We start from the raw sequence: 13,709 nt of genomic DNA on the forward strand, positions 1-13,709 counted from the left end.
TTCCCCCCCCCCCCCCCCCCCCCCCCCCGCAAAGTAGGCATTTGCAGAGCAGCTCCATGAGGCCAACAGCTTTTGCCTTCCAGCCTGAGATCGTTGCTGCTGGAGGATTCGGCCTTGCCATGTGCCTCAGCTCTGGATTTGACACAGGTAGCTGCTTCTTGCCTTACAAATGGTGGCTCTCCAGGTTCATGTTTTTATTGGATCATGATAGAATGGTGCAGGTAGCTCCGGAGGTAAGACTGGGTCTATGTCATATCCCCAGCCTGCCCCTTGCCTCCTCTCAGAAGCCCCCCACAGTAGTCCTGCCCCGTCGCGTTCCCACCTGCCAACCTCTTTAGCTCAGCTCAGCAGCCCTAGGGCTGGACAGCGCCGGGCTGCTCCCGGGACTCGCTCAGCCGTGGCAGGTTTGACACACCGTCAAAACGGCAGCTGTTCCTTTCTCAATTCTACCTTCCTGAGCTTTCCTTGCAGCTTTTTGTTGCCTGAAAGATTGGGTTTCCAGCTTCTGTTGTCAGTATTCTAAGCAGGCTCCTTTGGTATGTATGGTTGAAGAGAGAGCAAGAGGGGAAAACCAACTATGGGAAACTGTCCCTTCCGTGGTGTCTGGAGTCTGAAGACTTCATTCCTAGAGAGGCTTTTTGTCCATGAGCTGGGGCCACAGAAAAGAAGCTGAATGATAGCAAGGAGACTTAGTGTGGGCTCTTTCTCCAAGTGTCCAAGGGAATATGACAAAGCTTTAAGAAAAGTAGGTAGCAGGAGTACATGAAAATAGGCTTTCCTTTCTCCCTGGACGTGCTTTATGAGGGGTTTCTGGCCTTGACTCTGAAGGGTGATGGGGCTTTTGCCTTGTCTAGCCTGGGTGCTGAGAGCAACCAGTGGATGGGAAGCCTGCCTGCTTTTTCTCCACGACCGCCACATTCTGGCTACCCAGTCATTCCATACATAAGTGGGGCCCACAAAGAATGGAGTTAAGTATTTTTGGTAAATACAGCAGACTCTTCATTCACATGGCTGTTATTCCCAATTTCACTTTTATATCCTTTGTATTATTTTTATCATGCATATTACTTTTATGAATACTATAAACACAATAAACTGCTACTATTTTTGCTTTAGACAGTTATCTTTCAGAGCTATTAAAATAGCAATAAAGAACATTTTATTTTGCCTTTATTAATTCTATTTTTATCCTTCTTGATTTTATTTAGTATAGATCCCAGTTTCTGTTTGGTGGCTTATTCTTTATTTCTTGTTTTGGCATCTTATTCTTTAAAACTTTCTGTGATCTTTCTTTCTTTAAATATAGGTCTTCTGACATTGAGTTCTCTCTCTCGCTCTCTCTGGTTTTTTTGTTTGTTTGTTTTTGTTTTTTTTTTTTTGAGAAAGTAGTTGTGTCTCATTCATTTTTGAAAGACTTTTTTTTTTTCTGAGTATAGTAAATTGACAACTTTTTGAAATACTTTAAAATGCCATTTCATTTTCCTCAGGTTTGTGTAGTTTCTGATGAGAAGTCCATTTTAGCTCTTATCTTCATTTCTTCATAGATAAAATGCCTTTTTCCTCTGGCTGCCTTCAAAATATTTCTTTGTCTGTGGTTTCAATAGCTTTACTGTCATTTTATTATTTCCCTTGATTGGTGACATAACTATCATTAATTTTGGAAAACTCTCAGCTTTTGTTTTTCCAGGTATTTTTCCTGTCCCCTTTCTAGTGTCTTTTCACCTTCTGAGAGTAAAATATAAATATGCTATGCTTTTTGATAGTGCCTTGTTGCTTTTGTATGCTCTTTTTTTTACTATTGTTGTTATTATTATTATCATTATTATTATTACTACTACTACTACTCTTATATTGTTTTTCTTTTTCAGTTTGGATAATTTCTATTAACCTGTATTCAAGTTCATTGATTCTTTCCTCAGCTGTGTTGAGTCCACTGATGAACTCATAAAAGTCTTTCTTCATGTCTGTTTTCATTTCTAACTTTTTCCTTTCCAGTTTTTCTTTCTGGGTTTCACTTCTCTTCTCAAATAGCCCATCTGATATTGCATGTTATCCATCTTTTCAGTAAAGGATTTAATGTATCAATTTTTAAAATTCCATGTCTGGCAGTTCTAATATCTGTGTCATATGTGTATCTGGTTCTGTTGATTGCATTTTCTCTTGACACTGTTTTTTCTTCCCCTCACTTTCTTGGGGTTTGCTTTATAAGTTTTTGATGAAAGAGATGTCTTCTGTAGGGCCCTGGAAGCTGAGGTAAGCAGTCTGTATGCTTGAGGATAGGCATGCCTTTCCTTCTGTTAAAATTTCAGCTTGGGGATGTACATGGATGTGACTAAGAACTGCGTTAGATTTAAGAGCTGTTGTTGTTATGGTTGCCTTCACATGCTTCCAGTTCCTCAATACTGCCTTGTCTTGAGGTTGAGTTTTGGTTGCCCAGAGAGTTTTTCTCAATGTTGAAGCCACTTTAGATCTTCCCTTTACATCATGTTTTGAGAGACTTTCTTTTCATGTTCTTGTCCCTCCACACTAGAGTTCTACTATTGCCTGTAACTTGGTGGCTCTTAGCCTATAAAGGGGAATAGGTGTATACACAGTTTTTCTAATTAAGCTTCAGTCTTATAATGGCATTGTTTCTTTGGGTCTCGGGGGGTGGTCTTCTTGTGTCCCTGCCCCTCCCCTGGAGGCAATTCCTGGGCCCACTTCATATTCTTGCTCCTCTCCTGGAGTACATGTTTTTTCCTATGTTCTCCTCCCCCAGACACAGGAGGCTTTCAGCATTGCTCTGCGTGTGATAGTGTGGGTTGCCTTCTCCCAGTAGTCTAAGACTAGGATTATGAAGAGGCAACAGGCAAGGAGAATCTGGATGTGATTTTATCCCTTCCCTATAGCAGCTGCTGTTCACTTTCTTCAGGCTTGAACTACAAGGGGGCACTTCAGGATCCTCATCTGTGGTTTTGTGAGCACTGGTTTGGGTGTGTAGAGAAGAGCCTGTGAATGGTGCATTTTCGTTATATCTGCATCCTCAGGAGTTCTGTATTCTCTTGAAATTCCTCACTAGGTCTTAACAGTTCAGTAAGAATTTTAGCTGACTACTTACCAATATCCTGCAGCATCTACCCCAGGCAAGCAAGTGCTCATGTTCTAGCTCTTCTTGCACACAATTTTATTTACTTAGATTTCAAATCAGTTATTTGTCCTGGGAGCTAGATCACCGACAAGTTCAAATTCACTGCAATGAATTTGTGGATTGTGTAACATTTTTGTTGTAAGGGTGGGAGTTATGCTCTTACTAGCTTTCTACATCTTAAGGAGAAGCTAGAAGTAACACTATTCTTAATACTCCCAAACTGGAAACTACAAAAATGCCCATTGACAGTCCAATGGATAGATATATTATGGTACATTTACCCAAAGGACTACTAAATAGCAGTGAGAATGAATGCACTATTACTACATAAAACAAAGTGGATATAACTATAAATATAATGTTGAGCTAAGGAAGCCAGTCACAAAGGAGTACATACTGGATAATTCCATTTGTATAAATTCCATTTGTATAAGGTACAAACTAATCCATGATCTTAAAAATCAGGGGAACAATTGCCTTTAGAGGGCCAGAGGCTAGAATGGAGGACAAGGGGGCTTCTGAGATACCAGTAATGTTCTGTTTCTTGAAAAGCTTATTCCTATAGCTTTATATTTCTGAAAATATAATTTTATATACACATATACATATATCTCTTTTTCTGTGTGTGTATCATATTTCATCAAAAATATTAAAAAATATATCCATTAGGATAATTAAAACCTGGATTTATAACATTCCAGATAGCTAGAAAAAATAAAAGCTAAATCATAATCCAGCAAAAGAAAAAAAATTAAGAAAATGCTAAGGAATCTTATAAAATAAAGTGCTAAAGGCTAAGGCCATCAATTATGGCAATAAATACAAATGCTTATAAATGTTCCCCATTAAAAGATAATAAAATACAATAAAGCTCATATATGTTTTTAATGATGTGTAAATGTGAAAGGACTATAGGTGAGTACTTCCCTCCCCCACCCCCCCGGTTCCCTTCTTCTCTTCTTAAATTGTATTTGTGCTATCACCATGATCTGGAGACAGTGTTCCGAATTTATTAAATGATGGATGGGGCAAGGATATCTGAAGACAGAAAGGAACAGGTCAACGAGGGGACAATTTGGGACATATAAAAAAAAATATGTAACACCTGCGATTGAGCTGTTCTGAGTTGGACCACCCTCACAATTTCTAAGGGAGATTGTTTTTGTTAATTTAGTATCCATCTCCAAATCTTTTGACTGACACCTGAATTCTGCATACCCCAGGATTCTAACTCCATAACTCCCAGGGAATTCTAACTCCCTGAGGGTGATGACCTCAGAGGATAATGCTACCCTTTCTCAGACCCTGCCAAGGGAACACATCATAGTATGACCACTATGTAAAGGAAATTTAAGGGGAATGTTGAAGACATTGAGTCTGAATTTGGCTGGAGGAGGATAGAGGTTTAAAGGGAATTAAATAGAAGAGTTTGGGTTCACCTAACTGAGGGAGTCCATAGAAATAAACACAGCAATGATCCCTATCAGGAATTACTTTGTGAACATAATGTGGGTTGGGGGCATGTTTGTTTTCTCACAGTAGTTATTCAAAAACATTCAAGAAAATGGAGACCCATAGACAAGGTTCTGATTAATAAATGCATCTTATAATTTATTCAATTTTTAAAATAAGAAAAATTGACTTGCAGAAAATTTTTCTAGACTTATTAAAACATCTTATTTTTTAAAAAATAGTTTATTGTGACCTAGAAAATTCCACATCCATTATCTAACTGAAGTTACATGGATTCCATGTTAAGGAATATACAGAGTAATGGGCATCTAAGATTTTTCATAATCAAATTACCTTATTGTTACATAAATATATTTGAGATCCCAACTATGTATTGTACACTAAAGAAGAATTCTTAAATCAAGGCTTAATCTCTAACATCAAGAAGTTCAAGGGGCACCTGGGTGGCTCAGTTGAGTAATCATCCAGCTCTTGATTTCAGCTCAGGTCGTGATCTTGGGGTCGTGGAATTGAGCCCTATGTTGGGCTCAGCACTGGGCCTGGACCTGTTTGGGATACTCTCTCCCTTTCCCTGTTCCCCTCCCTGCTCGTATGCAGTCTTTCTCTCTCTCTCTCAGAAAGAGAGAAAGAAGGAAAAAAAGTTCAAAATCTAGTGACAGAGATAGTTATGGGGATAACAAAAACTCAGTGTTATAAATACTGTGATTGCAGAAGGTTCGATGTGTTGCAAGACAGTTCTGCATGGCTCTCTCAGGTTTCTACACATTGTTTAAGTGGGTACTAACTGTTCCCTGTTTTGGACTATCTTTTCAAAAATATTAGTATAATGAACAATCTTGGGAGATAGAGAATCTCTTCATTTGGGACAAAGGTCAGGTGGGTTTACTGCCCATTTTAAAATACTTGTCTTCCATATGATCAGAGTTCTTTTCCTATAACATCACCCACTATTTTTGTAGATGCCTTCTTGCTCCCTTTGAGTTACCCTGTAGGAATTGGAAACTAGATCAAAAGATAATACTCTGGTTACTGCAGTGATTCTTATGTCTTCTACCAGCATTCATGAACTGTAGCAAGCTAACTTGTTAGTTTGTAGGTAGGATAAAGTTTCAGACCCTTCACAAGTCTTGATACATGCTATTGTGGGAATATGAAGAAGGTGTATTTATTTTAGCTAATACAATAACAATGATATTCTAGAATATGAAGAATGTTAGGCAAATTGAATCTGTGAGGATGTGGGTAAGAAAAGTGAAGGGCAGGGAAAGAAAAAGAGTCAAACCAGGTGAAGGAAATAGGATAAGTAAAGACCAGATTGTGGGGATAGAGATTTTGAAGGATATTTTATTTTATTTTATGTTTTTATTTAAATTCTAGTTAGTTAACATATAGTGTAATATTGGTTTCAGGAGTAGCATTTAGTGGTTCTTCACTTACATTAACATTCAGTGCTCATCAGAGAGCACTTGAATGTTAACCAAGAATGTGTATGTTTTCATGAGGCAATGCAATTAAGGGATATTAACTAGCGGATGATATCATCAGATTTAAGTTTTGGAAATGTCATTTTGGTAGTAGAATGATTTCTATTAAGAAGGGAGGCAGGGAGATCCATAGGCCAACTGGGAATCACTGGGATAATCCAGATGAAGCATGATAAAAGTTTAATGTAGGGAAAAGGGGTAAAGAGGAGGAAGAATTCACAAAATATTTTGGAAGTAGAATCAACTGGTTGTGTTGATAGAGGAGATTTTAGTGCTTCTTTAGGCTGAAGCTATTTTTGACACTTGAGGAAATAATAGTAATATCCATCATGATAGAAAGAATAGAAGAGTAAAGGGCCATAGCATTCATAGGGATACCTGAACTGAACATATGTATGTAGGTATTGGGTTTAGAAAGAATGACCATTCTAGATGGGTAGGGTGTGTATTACTCTGATTTAACAACTAAAGAAATTGTGGTCCTGAGGATTGAATGGACTGCTGAGAGTTGTATGGTCAGCAAGTTAATAGTGGAAGTTGGAACTTGGATAAAATGAGTAATCTAGTGACCTTTTTTATTCTGTTTCCTTGAATCAATCATCAGCAACATCACAAGTCTCTTTTCTATTCTCAAAAGATCTAGGCTTCATCTGGGAGCTAAAGGAAGCAGAAGGGAAAGAAAACTAAGAAGTTACATATTTTTCTTTCATTTGACAGATATATTAGACCTGTTAGCTCATTGCTGAAAGAAAGGGAATAGAGGATTCATGTTTGACAATGTGGGCCAAAGAGAGTCTGTCTGCCTTATTAATGAACTAGATTCCCAAAGCATATTCTTAGGAGTGCTGACCTTGGATGACCTGAGAAGAAATATGTTCTACCAGAAGGCTGATCTCATCTTTGAACATCCAATCATCAACACTATACTTGGTTACAATAGCACAAGGCTAGAGCACTGAGTTTGTATCTATACAATTTTAAAATGCCCATCAACTAATTCAGTGAAAACAGTGAAAGGCCATGTAAGTCATGTTTCTTGTTTGAGTTTTACTATTATGAGCAGAGATTTTATTAGTGGTTACAGAACTAAGTTGTGGTATGATGTCAGAAAGTCAGTTACTCTGTCTGGTCCTTGGTTTGGGGTGCATAGTGTGGATAGAAGTGTAAAGTGTTTTACCATCCTAACACTCTAAGTCTGACTGAGAATTTCAAGAAAGGGTATGCAAAGAGTAGAGATGAGGACCCAAGTCAGAATATTAAGGAAATCCACATGTAGGGACCAAGAAGACAAAGAGGAACTTAAAAACAAGAACCAGTGAAGTGGTCAGAAAAGGAACATTTAAAGAGTTTGTCTGCCTTTTTCTAAAGGAGAGTTCACCAGGTAGCAATGAACTTTGTGAATTGGATGGTGAGCCCCTGTTTTCCCTATCTGTAGAAGGACCTGTGAAAGAAAATGAAAGCCTGGGAAATTTGAGTTGGGTATAAAAAGTTTAAATTTCTGTTTAATATGAGAACAGGAAGTCTTGCCTCCAGTTCTTTCCAAAATGGATCACTAAAAAGAAAATAATTTCCCATTCTCTGTTATATTAACTCCCTTAGAATTTATTCAGACATGACTGTGTTAATTACTTAGTAGGTGTTTCGTCTTTCAATTGAGATGTCAGTTTCGTAAGTGCAGAGTACCAGCATGTATTGGATGAGTAATACATGAGTAATACATGAATTTTAACTTATTTGTTTAGAATTTTCTGGCAGTAATTAATCAAACTTGGAGTTGAAGACTCAAGAAGAGCAGAAATATTTAGAGTTCACTTGACTAAAGGCAAAGTGCTTTGAAGGTCCTCCAGGCTCTGAGAAGGTCTGAAATATCTTAAGCAGACCTAGATGAGATTCTAGAGTCTCAGCTTGGTGCCTGTACTGCCCATCACCCTCTTGCCCTCTTTGCATCAGTACCTCTGAGAGAGGCAGCCTGCTTTTTCATCTTGTAGGAAACACAGTCTCAGAAAACAGCTGCACTGAACTATTGGACCATAATGGTACATATCACTCTTGGTCTTTGGCAGGAGATGTCCTTGGCTCCCAAAATAACCTTAACCACAGGGTTAAGATTTTCCCATAATTGAAGAGTACGGAGGGAAGGAATCAAATACATGAGGCCTGACAGACATTTAATCACACTGTACTCAACAATTTGGGCTTCCTTTATAGTCACATTGGTGATGGCAGCCAAGACTTAACCTCTTGGGATCCAGACTCCTACCATAGGGGGCGAAGGGGTTCTCAGAGAGCTGCCACTTTGAGAGAGGTCTCAGCTGGTGATGGAGAGTAGTCAGCATGGCAGAATGGCTGAACAAAATTGTTTAATTTGATTCATAACCCATATCTGTAAATAGTGCTCTTATACTTGGTTCATTCCAGCAAATCAACTCTCAGGATTAATTGGAGCAAGACTTACATGTTGATGAATGCTTTTAAGGTCTCCTTATTTTCCTGGTCCTAGATGCCTTTTTGGGCACATCCTTCTCTCTCTTTTGGGATACTTGGTAACTTATATTCTTCCCTACTTCAAAATCCCTTTCCCATTTCTACCTTAGGAACAGATGCCTAAAGAGCATCATATAACATGGCTGCATGTGTATATTTATATATATATATATTTTTTTTTTTAATTTTAAGATTTATTTATTTTTGGAGGGTGAGGCAGAGGGAGAGAGAGAGAGAAATCTAAGCAGACTCCACACTGAGTCCTGTGCAGGACTTGATCTCATGACCCTGAGCTCATGACCTGAGCTAAAACCAAGAGTCATCCAGAAGCCTCTATATTTATATTTTAATAAGAAGTGAAGCTTTGAACAAAACACATGCATTAGCCTTTGGTGAAATAATTGTCATCAGACAGCTAACTAGGACATTTTGGATAAGGGGACCCTTCAAGTGCATATTAACTTACTTCTTAGCCTTTTTTTTTTTTTTGGTGGTGATGGTGGGGAGTCTATTATTATTGTCCTACAGGTATCCTATGGACACAAATCACTTTCAGACTTCTGTGATTTTTCTGGAGCTGTTCCTTTGCTCTCACAAATGATAACTCCTACATTTTATCTTTCAAAAGCTGGTTCCTTTATCCAGTCTTAGCTCAAATGCTACCATGAGTGGTTTTCACATTTCTTCACTTGGATTTCTTCATTTCTCTTTTAATTTCCACAATTTTGTGTTCCTCTCTTGCGGTTTGCATCACTTTCTACCTACTATTTAAATTATTTGCATTGTCATTTTGTGGCACAATACTTCATGTGTAACACAATAGTGTATAAAAGTGATTTCACTTCTTACATAAAATTATCATCAATAATGTGCCACTCATTGTGCTGTGTGATTTTTATCCCATTACCAAACAAATCTTTGTTGATTTGGGTTGAATTTCTTTGTCCCATTCCTTATCATTAGGAACCCTCATGGTCTCTACGTGTTTGCATTTGTTTATATTCAATCTCAGTACCCATGCATTGTGTTGGTGGTTAAATACATATACAAGTTTGTCAAAACTCATCAAATTTTACACTCAGAATAGGTACAGAATATTATTGATAAGTTATACCTTAATAAAGTGGCCTTTAAAAATAGGGGTAAGCTGGGGCCCATGGGTGGCTCAGTTGGTTAAGTGACTACCTTCAGCTCAGGTCATAATCCTGTAGTCCCCAGATTTCAAGTCCCACATTCAGTTCCCTGCTCAGCAGGGGGTCTGCTTCTCCCTCTGCCCCTCCCCCATCTCATGCTCACTTTCATTATCTCTCTCTCAAATAAATAAATAAAATCTTTTTAAAAAATGGAGGTAAGCCTTTCGACTGTTGGGGATGACTTGTAAAGGATAATAAGATCCTTTCCTTCTGACAGTTGGCTGTCCAGTCACCCAGGCAGAGAGCAGGAACGTCCTGACCTGGCCATGGGGTATAGAATTTTACAGAATAGAGCTCTGCCTGAGAAAACTTACTACCAGCCTAGAAGAAAAAAAAAAAAAAAAAAAGCAAAACAAAACAAAACCCCCCCAAAACCCCTCAGGTTCAAACATCTGAAATGTTCAGTTGTTAACTAAATCATGTGTTCTTTTTTTTATAATAGGACTACTTTAGTTTATAGTGTGCATTCTTTAGTATTTATAACAATTATAGTTACAACCACTTTATTTTATTGTAGTAAGGCAATTAAATATAAATCATCTGTTTTCCTAAGGATAATTAAAATTATCAAAATAATTTATTATTATAATATATGGGTCCTCCACATTCTAACCACCATATTATCATTTGAAACTTAGATTATATTTCACTATAGAAACAAAGCCCCAGTCCTGAAGAACCTGAATCTTATTGGAGCCCTGCTCAGAGGCACTCACTCTTCTTTCCATTCTGGAGAATGGAAATGTGGTTGCCCTCCCACAGGCTACCTAGGAATAGTCTGGGACCAGTGCACCTGGGAATGTTTTATGGCCCCTGTGAGACTCCCGTATGGCAGTGCCTGCTGGCTTGTCTCCCCTGGACTTGCTGGATGTTGTGGGCATTCAGATTTCTCAGTGTCCAACTTTCTGTCCCAAATCCCTCCTTCCTTATACAAGGTGAGCCCCAACCACCTGCCTCCTCTGACTTGTTTTTCCATCTTCCATTTTCCAGTTCTCTTATCCAGATTATTCCCAAACTGCCAATAGCCCAATTGATCCCCAATTTAAAATAATGCATCTTTCTAATTCCATTGACTACACATATTTTCTTGGTAAAAAACGGTCCTAGCACTGTTGTTTCTCAGTCATGTAGATGTGGGCGAATTACCTAACCTCATTGGTGATGATTCAGTTAGCTCTCTCTCAAGCTTTATTGTGAAGACTAAATGGGTTGATCTTCGTAAAGCAGTTAAAGCAGTGGGTGGCCCCTAGAAAGTGTTGTCCGAGTGCTATTATTATAATTATTGTTGGAGTCGGTATTAAAAACCACAAAACATACAGCTCACCCATGGTGTGATTAATAAAAAATTGGCATTCATTGGATAATCTCTTGATGCCTGTCTGAGGTTGACCACCTGAAGGTTTTGGGAGTCCCGAGGAAACAAAAAAGAGGAGGTGACTTTGGAGGACGGGGCACTGGAGAAAGTGTGTAGACAGGGGAGATGCCACAGGAGAGGAGAGGGTATACACATTTTATGATTTTGTGTAAAGACTCAACTTCAATTATTTCTTATGTGTCAGTGAGACTGGGTTTTTCTTGTCATCTTCAGCCTTTGGGCTGAAGGGTGGCTGATGCCCGATGCCTCCTTTGCTTTTATTAAAAGTTCCCCACACCAAATTATGTCCTTGACCCTCAAGAGCAGGTGCCCAAACTGAGCCTGATCAACAACTACGTTGATAGTATAGATACATGACAAGAAGGAAATAAAACAGTTACTGTTAGGTGATGTGAGCAGTTTCATACATGATACATACAGTACAAAGCAGCCCTGTGAAAAGCCATAGCATAAGATACTGTGGAGAAGGGGAGGTCAGTGCTGGGGGGACCTGCTGGGCTGAGAGACACGGTCAGTTGGCCCAGCAGTGTTCATCCTATCCTTACAGGGGAATGCATGCCTGGGAGGGATTGGATTACCTTCCTTGTGGGGACGTGAACCAATGAGCTAGGGGTGTGACTCGTGGTGCTTCTCAGTTACCAGCAGGGGAAAAAAATAAAGACAAGTTCCTGTTGGCAAAAATACTTGGATACAATCCAGTGATCTACTACTTATTATGGATCTATTACCCTGAGGCTGTGAAGAGAGAAGGAAAGCATGACTTCTGCCCTCCATGTGCTAGCATTCTGTTGGGAAGTCCAATGCCTAAGCAAGCATAACATGGCAGCAACCTGGTGGGCTCTGTGGCTTCCCACGGAGGAAACAGTAGCTCAAGAGGCTTGATGTACTGGCTTATGTAAATGGGAAAAACAAGGGAGGTTGTTCTTAGGAACTCCTGAGAGGCATACATCTGAGTATTGTTCTTGTTCTAGTCTGATCTCATGGGCTATCTTCATGCAGTAGGAGTGGCAGTTCCAGTTCTGGGTCTGTTTCATGCCGCTGTAGTCACATCAGTGGAAAGAGAAGGAATCTTTCTCTCGGAGCTGATACCTAAAATTCCAGACAATGACCCATATCGGAGTGGTTTGGTCCATGTGTTCATTTCTGGCCAGTAATTGTAGTCAGAGGGTTGAGCTGCTCTGATAGGGCAGCCTGGTGCCTGTGAGCACTCTGCTGAGCTAGAAGGTTGGGTCTTGCCCCACAAGAGCCCCATGGAGTGGGAGAAGGACAGCTCTTTAAAATAAGAGAGCTGGGCTCTTTCCAGAGGAGAGGCTCTTACTGAGAGGTAGCAAATGCAGGAAGGCTCCCTGTGAGAAGTGGAGCCTGAGAGGAAGGTATTTTTCGGAGGGGAAACTGCATTCCTCTTTTTTTGCAGGGAGAGCAAAGGAAAAACAGGGAAGCAGACCCTGCTCCTCTCCCCCAGCGCCCTTTCAGCCAGCAAGTGGTGGTTATCTAATAGGGGCCCCTGATGAAGCCACTTAGTGGCACTCGTGCTAAGAGGTGGTGACCTCCAACCCTAGAGCTGGGGCGCTCTGGCAAAGGCAGCCTGTCACCACCCAGAGTGTAATTTGTCAGGGACATGGAGGTTAACATTTTTCTTCACAAAAAACATCTTTAATGACCATCAGCAATCAGGACCTCCGATTTCTGTCTCATTTGAAAGCTTTTAATGCTTTCAGAGGGACAGATGGGGTGACCTATGAGGTCTTTTCCATCTCTGATTTTCTATGATTAATGAAGTTCAATTGTGCAGAATAAAATGGTAAGTTTCTCGGTGTCAGTTCAGCTGTATTCCTTTTCTCCTCCCTCTTTTTTTTCCCCTATTTTTTTTTTTTTTTTTTTTTAGACAGATGATAATCATGCACATTTTCTCTTAATGCTTCAGGGGAAAAAAGGACTTTTCTTCTGAGCCAGGCTTTGAAAATGTCAAGGTGGGTGTATTTATTCGTGGTATAAATTGTTGCCGACTGCCACAAGCCACTCCTCATTTTCCCACCCCCAGGATAGACTGGGCACCTGCATTAAAGGCAAGATGAGCCCTGTAAATGTGAAAACATTTTATGTTTGTTAAGAGTTTATTAGACTTTTTTTCTGCATACCTTCATAAAATACATTTGTTTAATGACAGGCCAACTTCTTGTCTTCTGGGCTAGATGTGACAGACTTCATTACTTTTTTTTTTCGGTCTGAAGGGAAACTGAGGCCCAGAGCAGTTCTCCGACTTTGTCAGAGCTGCCCAGCTGGGTGCAGGGAAGGTTTCTGCCAGCGCTTGTTCATTCCACTCTGCTGCATCTGGGGATTAGGAAGCATCTCTTGAAAATTCTAGAGGAATTTGGCTAGTCTTATTTTCTCCATCAGCCTGAAGATTTTACTAGGTTGAAAGTCCTCTGAATTATGAAGAAGCAGACCTCTGGAGAACTGTCTAGGGAGCCGGAGGTTTTTCACCCCTGCACATTCTTTGCATTTGGAAGAGAAAGGAATGGGATTTCTTTGGGTTTGTATAGTTAGCCTCTTTTCTGGCTAAGAGCTCAGAC

This window comes from Mustela nigripes, chromosome 8 (genome assembly GCF_022355385.1).
Source record: "Mustela nigripes isolate SB6536 chromosome 8, MUSNIG.SB6536, whole genome shotgun sequence".
NCBI classification, from domain to species: domain Eukaryota; kingdom Metazoa; phylum Chordata; class Mammalia; order Carnivora; family Mustelidae; genus Mustela; species Mustela nigripes.